General features: G+C 46.5%; 1 protein-coding gene across 6 annotated transcripts in view; it reads right to left on the reverse strand.

Annotated features, from left to right (window-relative positions):
* The window catches only part of MARF1 (meiosis regulator and mRNA stability factor 1), a 502,817-nt gene that overhangs the window by 426,054 nt on the left and 62,716 nt on the right, over positions 1-14,047 (reverse strand). The gene's annotated exons all lie outside the window — the stretch shown is intronic.

A 14,047-nucleotide genomic window follows, 5' to 3' on the forward strand; every position in this document is an offset into this window, starting at 1 on the left:
TGCTGACTTAACTGGTGGGGTGACGATTAGTGACACTGGTACTAGTGGCAAATTATATAACAGGTCTGGTGACATTGTACTGCGGTGGTGATCAGAGACAATAGCCGACAGCACTGACAGTGATATGACATCAAAGAGACACTGCACTTGCTCTAGTGACAGCATGTACTTACACATTTTTGTTACATACTTTTACCAGAGCAGTGCAGTAAGCCATAGTGACACTATACTGCTCTAAGGAGTGTTCAGGCTTTTTATTTATTTTTATTTTTTTAACACTATGATTAATACAGTGAAGATCACCGTAAAAACAATCTGCATTAAACGTTTCCATGGTTCACTATTGTGACTGCTGTGATGGTCCACAGCTATCACATGGTACAGGTCCACTGTGATTGGCCAGTTAACACAGGGTACAAAGCCAATCACAGATCACAGTAGTTAGCAACTGCATCATGAATGAGAGCCAGTTTTTACTACTTTTCATGTGACTAGTCATAGTGATCACATGCCACCAGGGCCAATCACAGTGGCCCAATATTCAGACCATAGATCTGCTGTATTCAACTCAGATCACGCTGCTGCATGGCCCTGAGGTTATGCACTAGCACCAAAAAATAAAAATAAAATAAAAAATAAAAAATAGGATTTTTGTACTCACCGGAAAATCCTTTTCTTTGTAATTCACTGACCGACACAGCTCCTCTGTATAACTAAATGGGTTATATAGCCTGCCATTAGGAGAACTAGGCAAAATTGTTGCACAATACACAGAACTTTCAATCCCGCCCCAGGGGGGGGGCGGACCCTGTGCTATCAACCCTCCCCACTGCTCCCAGAAGATTCAGTACGTTAACAAGCAGTATAACGTATAGAGAAAGGAGGGGTGGGTGCTGTGTCGGTCGGTGAATTACAGAGATAAGGATTTTACGGCGAGTACAAAAATTCTATTCTGTTATATTCACCAACCGACAGCTCCTCTCTGTAACAAATGGGACGTCCCCAAGCAGTGCCAAACAAGGGGTGGGGGGAAAAAAAAGAAAAAAAAAAAAACAACACAGCATAAAAACCTTCATCCACCATGGCAAGTGGGAACTAGTGTAACTAAACCCACCAAAAAAATAAATAAATAAAAAAACCAGCAGTGTGTGCAAAAACTACCATATAACCGGGCATCCTCAACAGGAGTGATCACCAAGACCGCAACATTGTGGAAGTAATGCAACAGTACATTAACAAAAACACTAAATTGCAACTACACGGCTGTCTGCAAAACTTTGCGGCCAAAACAAGCATCAGCCGATGCACCGACATCTACCTTGTAGAACTTGGTAAACATATGGACAGACAACCAGGTCGCCGCCTTACACACCTGAGTGACAGACGCTTGGTGTCGGAAGGCCCAAGACATTCCGATTGCTCTTGTAGAGTGGGCCTTGACTGGAAAGGGGGGCACCTACCTCTTCAAGGCGTAGGCTTGGACTACAATCTGTCTGATCCACCTGGAAATGGTGGCCGACGAGACAGCCATGCCTTTCTCAGGACCAGCCACCGAAACTAACAGTGAGTCTGACTTCCGAAAGGGAGCTGTGGCAGACAAGTACACCTTCAAAGCCCTAACCACATTGAGAGCGTGAAGGGTCACCTCCTTGGGGTGCTTTGCTTAGGACAATGATGGTAATACAATGTCCTCAGATATGAAAACCCCAAACAACCTTCGGTAGAAAGGATGGTTGCGGACGCAACACCACCTTATCCCTGTGGATGACCAGGTAAGGCGACTTGCAGGACAAGGCAGCCAATTCCGAAACCCTCTAGAAAGACCACCTTCTTCTAAAGGGTCAACAGGGGAATCTCCCTGATATTCTCAAACGTCGGCTTCTGAAGCACAGAACACCAGGTTCAAATCCCATTGGGGTAACGGAGGACACACCGGAGGGACTACATGTTGTACCCCCTGAACAAAAGGTACTCACTAATGAGTGAGACATCAGGGGTTGCTGTAAAAAAATAAATAAAAAAAAAAAAAACAGCCAGAGCTGAAATTTGCCCCTTAAATGGTGCTCAAAGCCAATTTCTGGTCCACTCCATGCGGAAGAAAAAGCAGGATCCTGGATATATAAAAAGGAGCACGGATGCCATCCTTTCTCCTCACACATGGAGATGTAGGCCTTCCAGGTACGATGGTATATCTTCCGTGAAGATTTCCGTGCCCTCAGCATAGTTAGAATCACCGAGTGACAGACCCCGGTTCCTCAGCACCTGGCTCTTAATAGCCATGCTGTTAAAGCCAGCGATGGTAAAGCAGGGTGAAAGACTGGACCTTGAGATAGGAGGTCCTCCCACAGTGGCAGTCGCCAGGGAGCGTCTGCCACCAGACGCACTAGGTCTGCGTACCAGGGCGGCTGAGGCCAATCTGGGGCAACCAGGATTACTGGAATCCCCTCGGCTTCCACTCTGCGAAGTAGACGTGGCAACAGTTTTAGTGGAGGAAAGGCATAGATCAGCTGGTACTGATCCCACGGAGCCACCAGTGTGTCTGATGCATCTGCCCACGGATTTCTCGTCCTGGACACGAATCTCGACACCTTCCGATTTAGACGGGAAGGCCAAGAGATCCACATCTGGCGTGCCCCATTTCAGGCACAGCAGCTGGAATATCTCCAGATGCAATGCCCATCCTCCTGGGTCCAGCATCTGTCGACTCAGTCCTCCTGCCAATTTTCCACCCCCGGGAAGTAAATGGCTGACAGGGCTAGAACCGGTAGCTCTGCCCACCGAAGCTTGTGAGCGACCTCCCGAGCTTCTTGTTCCCCCTTGGCGATTTATGGATGCCACAGCCGTGGCGTTGTCTGACTGAATCCTGGTCGGAGGCCCTTGAAGACCCGTCGACCACGTGTGGGGGAATAGCCTGATCGCTCTCAATTCGAGCAGATTGATTGGCAACCTGGATTCATCCGTCAACCAGAGGCCCTGAGCAGACTGAATCCTCATCACTCCACCCCAGCCGGACAGACTGGCGTCCGTAGTGATCACCGTCCAAGTTCAGAGGAAGAAACGATTTTCCGGACTGAATCACCGGGGACCTCAACCCCCAGATCAGGGAATCCCTGACTGGTTGGCTCACCAGGATCTGCTGATCCAGGGACAACAAAGATTTGTCCCATTTTGTCAAAATATCCTTGTGCAGGACTCGTGTGGAACTGGGCATAAGGTACTGCCTCGAACGAGGCCACCATGAGTGCCAGCACTCGCATGCAAAAGCGGAGCGACGACCACTTGCGCTTCATCATTAGCTTGATCACAGACCTGAGAGTCAGCTATTTGTCCGAGGGGAGAAAAACCCTCGCTTCCCTGGAGTCCAATGGTAAACCCAGGTACTCCAGACGCTGAGCTGGTACAACCGACTTCTCGGTTCAAAAGCCACCCTAATTCTTGCAGGGTCTGCATGGTGATCGTCACATCCTCCTCTAGTTCTGAGGCGGAAGATGCTCTCAGGGAGGAGATCATCTAGTTAACCCACGATCGCAATCCCGCACTGCCTCAGCAATGTCAATACTGGAGCCAGTACCTTGGGAAACACCCGGGGGGGCTGATGCCAGGCCAAAAGGAAGAGCCACAAACTGGTAGTGGGCTTCCCCTACTGCCAAACGCAGACATTTTTGACACTGAAGGCAAATGGGTATGTGCAGGTAAGCATCCTGGATGTCCAAGGATGCCAGAAGTCCCCTTGATCGAGTGCAGCGACTACTGAGCGAACCAATTCCATTCTGAACCTCTGCACCTTTACAAAGTGATTGAGGGCTTTTAAGTCCAAGATTGTGGTTCCCAAGAAGGATGGGGTACATCCAAACAGATTTGAGTAGAACCCCTGGAAGAGTTCCGATTCCGGAACCGGTACAATCCCCCCCCGATTCAGCAAGTCCCTAACCGCCCCTAACAGGGCCTCCCAGCATACCAGTGTCCCCGGTTCGCTGGAGGGGAAGAATCTGTTTGGCGGCCAAGAAACTATCTTGTAGCCTGGGGAAATTAGATTGCAGAACCATTGGTCGGATAACCGGGAGGTCCACCAGGCTGTAAACTCCCAAAGACGACCCCCCCACCCGATCAGTGGGTGGGGGCAAAGCTTCATGCGGTAGCACACTTTGTTGCAGGCTTGCGGTTCCAGGGACGCTTCTGACCGTCCGTGGGCGTCCTGTTGGGCTGGGGGCATTTTGTCAAAGCACCTGGCAGATGAAAAAGCCGCTTGTGAGCAGAAAAAGAGGGCCCTTGCCTGCGACGAGGCTCCTTAGCCTTCCTGGCCCGAGGGAGAGGTGTACTCTTACCACCAGTGGCATTTTAAATAATGTCATCTAACGAGGCTCCAAAGAACCGCTCGCCAAGGAAGGGAAGATTCATCAGGGCTTTCTTGGATGCCTGGTCCACAGACCAGCATTTTAGCCAAATTAGGCGCCTCAGCACCACAGCTGACACTGAAGCCTTGGATAACAGAGGGAGAGTATCCAGGGCCGCGTCACAAACGTACTTGAGGCATTGCACTAGTTGGTCTGCTAGCTTCACACAGACAGGGGAGGCGTTCTGTTCTACCAATTCGCGGTGCAAAAGTTTTGCCCACTCAGTCAGGGTCTGCGACACCAGTGCGGATGCCAGTACAGGTCGCACGGCTGACCCCACAACCGTCAACAAGGAACGAGCCACCGCCTCAGCCTTCCTATCTGCGGGATCCTTGAATGCACGAGTCCCCTCAACTGGGATCGTGGTTACTTTATTTAACCTGGATACTGGGGGGTTCACAACCGGAGGAGCCGACCACTTTTTGAGAAGGCTTTCCTCAAAGGGGAAAACACACCGCCAAATTTTTGGGGACCAAAAAGGTCAGTTGCGGGTGACCCCATTCCCTGTAGATGTCAAAATAAGTCAAGTACGGGAACACCTTAGGTGAACGTGCTGGCTTGTGGGACCCAAAAGGGACCGGTACATTAGCAGAGGGATCCGCTGGCTCCTCTATCTTCAGGGTATTACGTACAGCTGTGATAAGTGCTCCAACAAGCGCTTTGTCACGCCCAGACCCCGCGGGGAATCATCCTCACTGTCCGAATGGTCCTGGTAAGCCTAGTCTGATATGTCAGAGCAGGGGTCACCAGCCGCAGCAGGGCCCGAGTCTGCATCAGAGCTCTTACGTGCACCTTTCCTTCCACGCGCCGCCTCTATCTTAGCAACAAAAGTGAAGGACCGCCATCAGGGTGTCCAGAACTGCGGCGAAAAGAGTGCTCAGGCTTCAAGAAAATGGCCGCCAATGTAATTAACAGGAGATCCTAAAGAAGATGGCTGCTGAAGCTCACAAGGGGAATACAGGCTTTCCCACATCAAAGATGGCTGCCGGACAGCACCATGCAGTGACAGAATCAACCTAGAACAGTGCTGCCTGCCTACAGCAAGAACGACCTCCATAGACCCTTCTGGGACCCCCCCCCCCCCCCAGACCGGGACCAGGACCAACGCCAGCCACATAGAGCCCCCACAGGTGAGAAACCAGCGAACCCACACACACAGCCCGCAGCGCATGCAGCCACCCCCCTCGGAGGGGGGCAGGAAGGGAGATAGGGACTTGGGAGAGAAAAGATAGGGAGGTGAGGTAAGCCCGAATGGACCCCCCAGGGAATGCCCAGCTGCTCACCCCACCGAAGCAGGGAGAGGCGTACTTACCAGTCCTGAAGAGCTGGGAGGGATTCCATCACAGACTTACTCCTGCGCAGTTACAGGGTAGTTGCTGGCTCGGTATACTGTGATCCAGACAGCAGTAGCCCAGTCATATGTATACCCCGGAGCATTGAAGCTCACCGACCACCTCTGGAGCAGAGTCATGTCGTGACCTGCCGAGCATTAGCTGCAGCCTGCTTACGCTCGATGGCTGGACTGGGGAGACTACAAGGATAATCATTACCCGCCTGTCACCCAGCCGGCAGTTGATGAAAGATCCTGGGATCTTCTATCTTGCGCAAAAAGCAGCAAACCAGTAGCAAAAACATGGACCGAGAGGGCCCGCAGGGTTCCTAGGTCATTCTTACTAGGCAAAAAAAACTGCATCTGCTGGGAACAGTGGGGAGGGTTGATAGTACAGGGTCCGCCCCCATGGGGCAAGACTGAAAGTTCTGTGTATTGTGTAACAATTTTGCCTAGTTCTCCTAATGGCAGGCTATAAAACCCATTTAGTTACAGAGAGGAGCTGTGTCAGTCGGTGAATATAAGAGAAAATACATCATTACAAGCCATCCAGGGCCTGTTCGTAGGGAAGCAGCCAACAGCATGCTTTATGTTGGCAATGGAAGCGGTGTGCTAGAGGGTTCATAAGGATAGGCAGTGTTGGTCTTACACCAAAAATTTGTTTTAAGGTGGTTGTAAGCCCTTACAAACCACTTTGACCTACAGGTAAGCCTAGATTAAGGCTTACCTGTAGGTCCAAGAAATATCTCCTAAACCTATACGGTTTAGGAGATATTTGCCCGAAGACAGGCACCGCTGTCTACGGCGCATGCGCCGTAGACAGCGGCGTGAAGGCACACTGGGCGCGGCATTTTCAACAACGGAGCTGCCACGCGTGTCGGCTCCCGTGCGCATGCGCGGGAGTGATGTCATTGTGGCGAGACCCCACCGAAAAGATGGATGAGTCGGACTACAGGGGACAGCGGTGACTTCGCTGGCTCCTGTGTCAGGTAAGTGACACATAATGGGCTACTATGTGATGCATAGTAGTCCATTATGCTTTGCCTTTGCAGGGAATGAAAGGAAGTAAACCCATCAGGGTTTACTTCCTCTTTAAGTCCTTATTGGTGTGAACCAGTTCATACTGATGTGATTTTAGGAAGCAATTTTTTACTGCAAGAACTCTGATGTGCGAGAACCCAGTCTAAGCTCTTTGTGCCAAAAAAATGCTTACGACATTGACCACTGTTAGTCGAAAGCTTTTCCAATCATTTGCATGATGGTGGTTTCAGCTGGCACAGTGTGCAATAAGAAACTGCTTACTTTTTTTTTTTTTTTTTTTTTTGGTAAATGGTCTCTAGACCAGTCTCCCATAAAGCACCAGGTGTATGCATTGTCCCACCAATCAAAAGCACTGAGGGCTGTAGCTATTTCAGAGGCATAATTGGTCCGTTAATAGCTTTCCCCTCTACGCTCCTTGCACAAGCATTTTCTTTGGTGTGAGAACGCTGGGCTATAATCTTTCCCATTTCATATCAACTTATTTCACTGTACTCTATAGCACTTAAGTATGACCAACGCACAGCACTGGAGAGGCAGAGAGTAGCGACTACTTGTCACTCCCCTCTGCTCAGAGCCGACTGAAAACTGAGCAGTGGTCAAGCTCACCCAGTTCTCAGACTTAGAGCCAATAGGGAACAACTGCAGCATCAGATATATGCTGCAGCATATAGGAGACTATTTAAACAACCCCAAACCTTCTATCCCCTGGCTCTACTTTATGCCAAATGTTAGACCTTCCAGATGCATATGTATTCATATAAATGGTCAATTTAGACCCCTTGACTAAGGAGATAAACATTGAACCCATTTGGCCTAGAGGAAAAAAATAAATAAAAAATACAGCAGTGCCAGTAATGATTTTGACATGTCATTAAGGCAAATATTAGTGGCAGATTTCTATTACTGTATAGCAATTTAAATCACTTGAAAAGTGAAAAACCCATCTTTGCATTTTTGAGATTAATAGCTCATTCTGTAGATCAGTGTTGAACTGCAGATTGAAGTTTTGGACATGAGCAGATTGTCAAAATTAAATCTGCTCAGACACTGGTCATGGTTTCAGACATGCTGTGCAAAAAACAGCCCACCACAGCTGCTACAGATATAAAAACACTGAGTAATATGCACTCCTTGGTTACACCTGGCTATCAGATGTGACCTCATTTTGCATGTTCCCCTGGAAGGGAGATGGGGCGCATGGTCTTAATGATTGGATTAATGTAATTCAGCACTGCTGAGTTTCACGGTTTCACATTTGAGTGTGCACTTGAAATAAGTTTGTTGGTTTTAACTATTATTGCCCTGAGAGTTTCTCTTTATACCATGGAACCTGAGAATATTTCCACGAATGCATTGAAGTTTGCACTTCTGAGATTGATAGGACTTAACTCCACATGTGCAGTCTGACCATTTATCTCATAGTGGTCAAATACATCCCAGAAAGGATCCTGTGTGGCACACGATGTGGCCATGGATTGTTGGATGTTTTCTTTGGCTTATCCACGGTCACAGGGGAGTGGAGCTTTCAGATATTATTCTGAAACTGAATTATGAGCACAATATCTTTTTTTGTTTATGGATAATGTTGACATTGTTTAAAAACTTTGCGCATTTTTTTGATGTAAAGCGTTTCAGCCGTTTGGGTTCATTCAAAAAAAAAAGTCACACACTTTCCACAATCCACTGATGTGGCTGCCCCAAGTCTCGCTTCTCTCCCTCTCGGCGGCTGTGACAGCTTGCGGCTTTCTAACCAGGTGCGCACTGCACATGCACTAGTCTCACCCAGAATGGCCAGGCAATCTTCTGGGATCTGTCCCAGATTGCAGCGAGGGAGGGGGGAGACTAGAACTTCTGCTTGTGGTGCTCTCAGCGGAAGTGGGAGCTGGTTAACTGTCTAAACCATGTACCTGCTCACTGACAAATGTGGCATGTCAGGGGATTAGGAATCCTTAAAAATGGAAAATCCACTTTTGGGTGGCACTCGGCTTCAAGACGATTAGCATGCTTGTTAACTTTCCATCCAACCTACAGCAGATGGACAGCTGGGCAGTGGCTTTAACGTTCTCATATGATGTCATTTTAAAGTGCAAAGCAAAGGGCTGCGCAATTTGACCGGTTGTGTCCACCAACGACTGATCAGTATACCAGCTCACTGCTGGTACCATTTCCTTTAATGACAACTATTGTGTACACTGGTGTTGCTGGCTGCGATTGGTCAATGTGATTACATAGTACCGACATGGCAAATCACAGCCCATCTGAACCATGCGATTAGCTTTGGCCAATCACAGTTCATCACAACAAACTGAATCAGTTTTTCAGTAAAATGTTTGCTTAAAGCGGTTATAAACCCGCTGTTGTGTTTTTTTTCCCCCACCTGCAAAGGAAAAGGCATAATGAGCTAGTATGCACAGCATACTAGCTCATGAAATACTTAACTTAGAATGAGGCCCCGACATCTGGCCCGATCCACGAGGTAGCAAACATGTTCCGTCAGCGTTTCTTCCGGGTATTGCGGCTCTGGCGCTGTGAGTGGCCGAAGCCACGATAAAGTCACTCCCGCGCATGCGCGCCCGAGATTTTTCTTCCTGGCAGGGTCCGGCGTCTGCCGGGCTTCCAGCTGGGAATCCCCTGTGCGCATTGCGAGGAGAATATCTCCTAAACCATACAGCTTTAGTAGATTTTTTTTTTTTTTTTTTACCTACAGGTAAGCCTTATTATAGGCTTTTCTGTAGGTAAAAGTCCCCAAAATGACTATACAACCACTTTAAAGCAATGCAATTTCCAATCACTTACCCAGAGTAGTACAATGTTAGTATGGTAGCATTATATTGCTCTGGTCAGTGTTAAAAACAAAAATGGGGGGGGGGGGGGGGGAAGTACTGTCACAAGTGTCCCTGATTAACACCACACCAGTTGTGCTCATAAGTTTACATACTCAGATATTTATGATTTCTGGGCCATTTTTCAGGAAAAAAAAAATGAATGACAACACAGCTTTTCTTTCACTCAGTGTTTGGCCGAAGCCAAAATTATCAACTGTGTTTACCCTTTAAAATCATGACCCTGATCAAAAAAAAAAAAAAAAAAAAAAAAAAAAAAAAAAAAATTTACATAACCCAGTTCTTAATACTGTGTATTGCCCACTTTAAAATCAATGACAGCTTGAAGTCTTTTGTGGCATTTGTAGATGAGGCTCTTTATTTTCTCAGGTGGTAAAGCTGCTCATTCTTCTTGGCAAAAAGCCACCAGTTCCTGTAAATTCTCAGTGTCTGCCTTGCATGGACTACACGTTTGAGTTCTCCCCTGAGGAGCTCAATGATAGAGGTCAGGAGACCGGGATGGCCACTCCAGAACCTTCACTTTATTCTGCTGTAGCCAATGACAGGTCGACTTGGCCTTGTGTTTTTGATCGTTGTCATGCTGGAATGTCCAAGTACATCCCATGCGCAGCTTCCTGGCTGACAAATGCACATGTTCCTCCAGTATTTTTTGATGACATACTGCATTCATCTTGCCATTAATTTTGACAAAATTTCCTGTGCTTTATAGCTCACACATCCCCAAAACAGTGATACGCTTCCGTGTGTCACAGTAGGAATGGTGTACCTTTCATCATAGGCCTTGTTGACTTCCTCTCCAAATGTAGAGTTTATGGTTGTGGCCAACAAGATAAAATTTTGGTCTCATCACTCAAGTGGGATACTTTGTGCCATTTGCATAGTAATGGCTTTTTATGGCGACTCGACCATGCAACCCATCTTTCGTCAAGTGCCTCCTTATCGTTCATCTTGAAACAGCCACACTACATGTTCTGTATTTCGCCTGAAGTTATTTGTGGGTTTTTCTTTGCACCCTGAACAATTTTCCTGGCAGTTGTGGCTGAAATGTTAGTTGGTCTACCTGACCGTGGTTTAGTTTCAACAGGACACCTCATTTTCCAATTCTTGATTAGAGTTTGAACACTGCTGATTGGCATTCTCAATTCCTTTTTTTTTTTATATCCCTTTCCTGTTTCATGCAGTTCAACTACCTTTTCCCACAAATCCTTTGACAATTCTATTGCTTTCCCCTTTACTCAGAATCCAGGAAAGTCAGAGCAGCAGCAAATGGAAAATACAAAGGGTCTGTCAGGAGTCCAGAAACTTATTAACCTTTGACACACACGAATTACAAGCAAACGGATCATAGGTTACCTTTGATAGCCATTTAAACCCCTTTGTGTCATCTTGTGTGCATGTTATCAGGCCAAAATCACCAGGGTACATCAGAGTAGTTTGTTGCGACGATTTAAAAAGATTAAATACAGTTGATTGATAATAAATGGCTTCAGCCAAACACCAACTATGAGTTTAACCACCTCGCTCCCGCCCTATAGCCGAATGACGGCCGTAGAGCAGGCGCTTTCGTCCGGGAGGCCGTCCCTGGATGTCCTAATGTTTACTTCCGCAATCCGCACGGGCGCGCATCGCGGAAGTTCTGTGATCGGCGTGTCCCCCGGGGACAGGCAAACACAAATGGCTGTAAACAGCCAATCACAGCGGCCGTTTACAGCGCGATCGGCGTGTCCAATGGGAGATGATCTCATATGTAAACATATAAGATCATCTCTCAGCGCCGCTCTCCCTCCTCACACAGACAGAGTGTGAGAGGGGAGAGATGAAAGGCTACAGCGGCAGCCGTTAGGCTTTGATTTGATAAAAAAAAAAAAAAAAATAAGTGTCACCCGTCGTCAGTGCCACATAGTGCCATCTGTCGTCAGTGCCACATAGTGCCATCTGTCGTCAGTGCCACATAGTGCCATCTGTCGTCAGTGCCACATAGTGCCATCTGTCGTCAGTGCCACGTATCAGTGCCATTTGTCATCTGTTGTCAGTGTCACGTGTCATCAATACCACTTATCAATGCCATCTGTCATCAGTGCCACATATTAGTGCCATCTGTCATCAGTGTCACGTGTCATTGTCCTGGTGCTTCAAAAGTAATAGTCAACAAGTTAGATGTGTAATTTATGTTCCTAGAACACATGATGGCGCTACCTGCATGTTGGGCCTCTCTATGTGGCCAGGCTGTGAAAAAGTCCCACACATGTGGTATTGTAATACTCAGGAGGAGTAGCAGAATTTTTTGGGGAGTGTCATTTGTGGTATACACATGCCATGTGAGAGAAATAACCTATTACAATGACAATTTTGTGGAGAAAAAAAAAATGGAAAAATGTTAATTTTGCAAATAATTGTGGGAAAAAAAATGACATCAAAAAGCTCACTATGCCTCTTACGAAATACCTTGGAATGTCTACTTTCCAAAAAGGGGTCATTTGGGGGGGTATTTGTACTTTCCTGACTTGTTCGGGTCACAAGAAGCGAGATAGGCCACCAGTACATCAGATGTGATCAATTTTGTGCGATTCGCACCACAGCTTGTAGACTCTCTAACTTTCACAAAGACCAAATAATATCCACTAATTTGGGTTATTTTTACCAAAGATATGTAGCAGTATAAATTGTGGCCAAAATTTATGAAGAAAAATTAATAATTTGCATAATTCTGTCACAGAAACTAAGAAATATGCATTTTTTTTTCTAAATTTTCGGTCTTTTTTCATTTATATCGCAAAATATAAAAACCCCAGAGGTGATCAAATACCAGCAAAAGAAAGCTCTATTTGTGGGAAAAAAAAGGACAAAAAATTCATTTGGGTACAGTGTTGCATGACTGAGTAATTGTCATTCAAAGTGTGAGAGCACCGAAAGCTGAAAATTGGTCTGGGCAGAAGGGTGTTTAAGTGCCCAGTAAGCAAGTGGTTAAGAACAGTTTTGTTATCTTTTAGATTCTCTGAAAAACAGCCAAGAAAGCAAACTCTGCCAGGTTTTGTAAAATTATGAGCACAGCTGTATATGACGCTGAACTGCACTGGCGAAAGAAAGATATAGATATAGACACACATACATAGACATATCCCTTAATTTTCCAAATAACTGCGACAAAAAATTACAACTACAAAAATAACGCGCCATGCCTCTTGCTGAATACCTTGGACTGTCTATTCTCCAAAAAAGGGGTCATTTGGGGCATATTTGGTTGTGGCATTTTAGGGCCTCATGAAAGGAGATAGTGTGTCAGTACATCATCAGGGCTGCTCAATTTTCAGATATACACCATAGTTTGGGGTGTAACTTTTCTAGATACTAAATACACTGATTTAGGCTATTTGCACCAAAGAATTGGCCTAAATTTATTAAATAGACAAAATTTTAAAACAGAAGAAAAATGCGTTTTTCCATCTTCAAAATTATTCAGTATTTTTAAGGTTTATTTAGCAAAAAAGAAAAGCCCAGTGGCGATTCAATACCACCAAAAGAAAGCTCTATTTGTATGAACGATGATAAAATGATAAAAATTCAGTTTGGGTACAGTATTGCATGTCCGCGCAATTGCCCTTCAAAGTGCGATAGCGCTGAAAGTTGAAAATTGGTCTGGGTAGGAAGGGAGTAAAACTGCCCTGTAATGAAGTGGTTAATTTCTGTTCGGGTTTGCTTTTTAAAGAGGAAGTAAACCCTGATGAGTTTACTTCCTCTTTCATTCCCTGCAAAGGTAAAGCATAATGGACTACTATGCATCGCATAGTAGTCCATTGTGTCACTTACCTGACACAGGAGCCAGCGAAGTCACCGCTGTCCCCTGTAGTCCGCCGCATCCATCTTCTCGGTGGGTCTCGCTGCTCTGCAGCTGTCATTCGGCGAAGCTGCGATGAAGTCACTCCCGCGCATGCGCACGGGAGCCGCCACTCGCGGCATATCGCCGTTGACCGCGGCGCGCAGGCGCACTGAGCTTGCTGCGGTCAACGGCGCATGCGCCATAAACAGCGGTGGCCATCTTTCGGCAAATATCTCCTAAACCGTGTAGGTTTAGGAGATATTTCTTGGACCTACAGGTAAGCCTTAATCTAGGCTTACCTGTAGGTCAAAGTGTGTTATAAGGGTTTACAACCACTTTAAAGCGCTGCACTTTTTCCACCATCATTTGAAATTGCACATAGTACTGGCGGCTTGTATTTTTATTTTTTTTAAAACCTAAGCAGTGATCCTTTCTTCTTTTAAGTTAATAAACCTACCTTGTTAGGATCCCCACATATGAGGATAGGTACTGCTGTGTCACAGAAATCAGAGGGTCTGCCTTCTGAACTATAGAGTTGCTGAGAGAAAGTTTCAGGGGGCACAGCCTGTCTGTACAGTAATCACAGCTTCCAGGCAACAAGGTACCATGGTATAGGTAGTCC

This window comes from Lithobates pipiens, unplaced genomic scaffold, assembly GCF_037356315.1.
Source record: "Lithobates pipiens isolate NorthernLeopardFrog02 unplaced genomic scaffold, aLitPip1_a1.2 Scaffold_22, whole genome shotgun sequence".
NCBI lineage: Eukaryota > Metazoa > Chordata > Amphibia > Anura > Ranidae > Lithobates > Lithobates pipiens.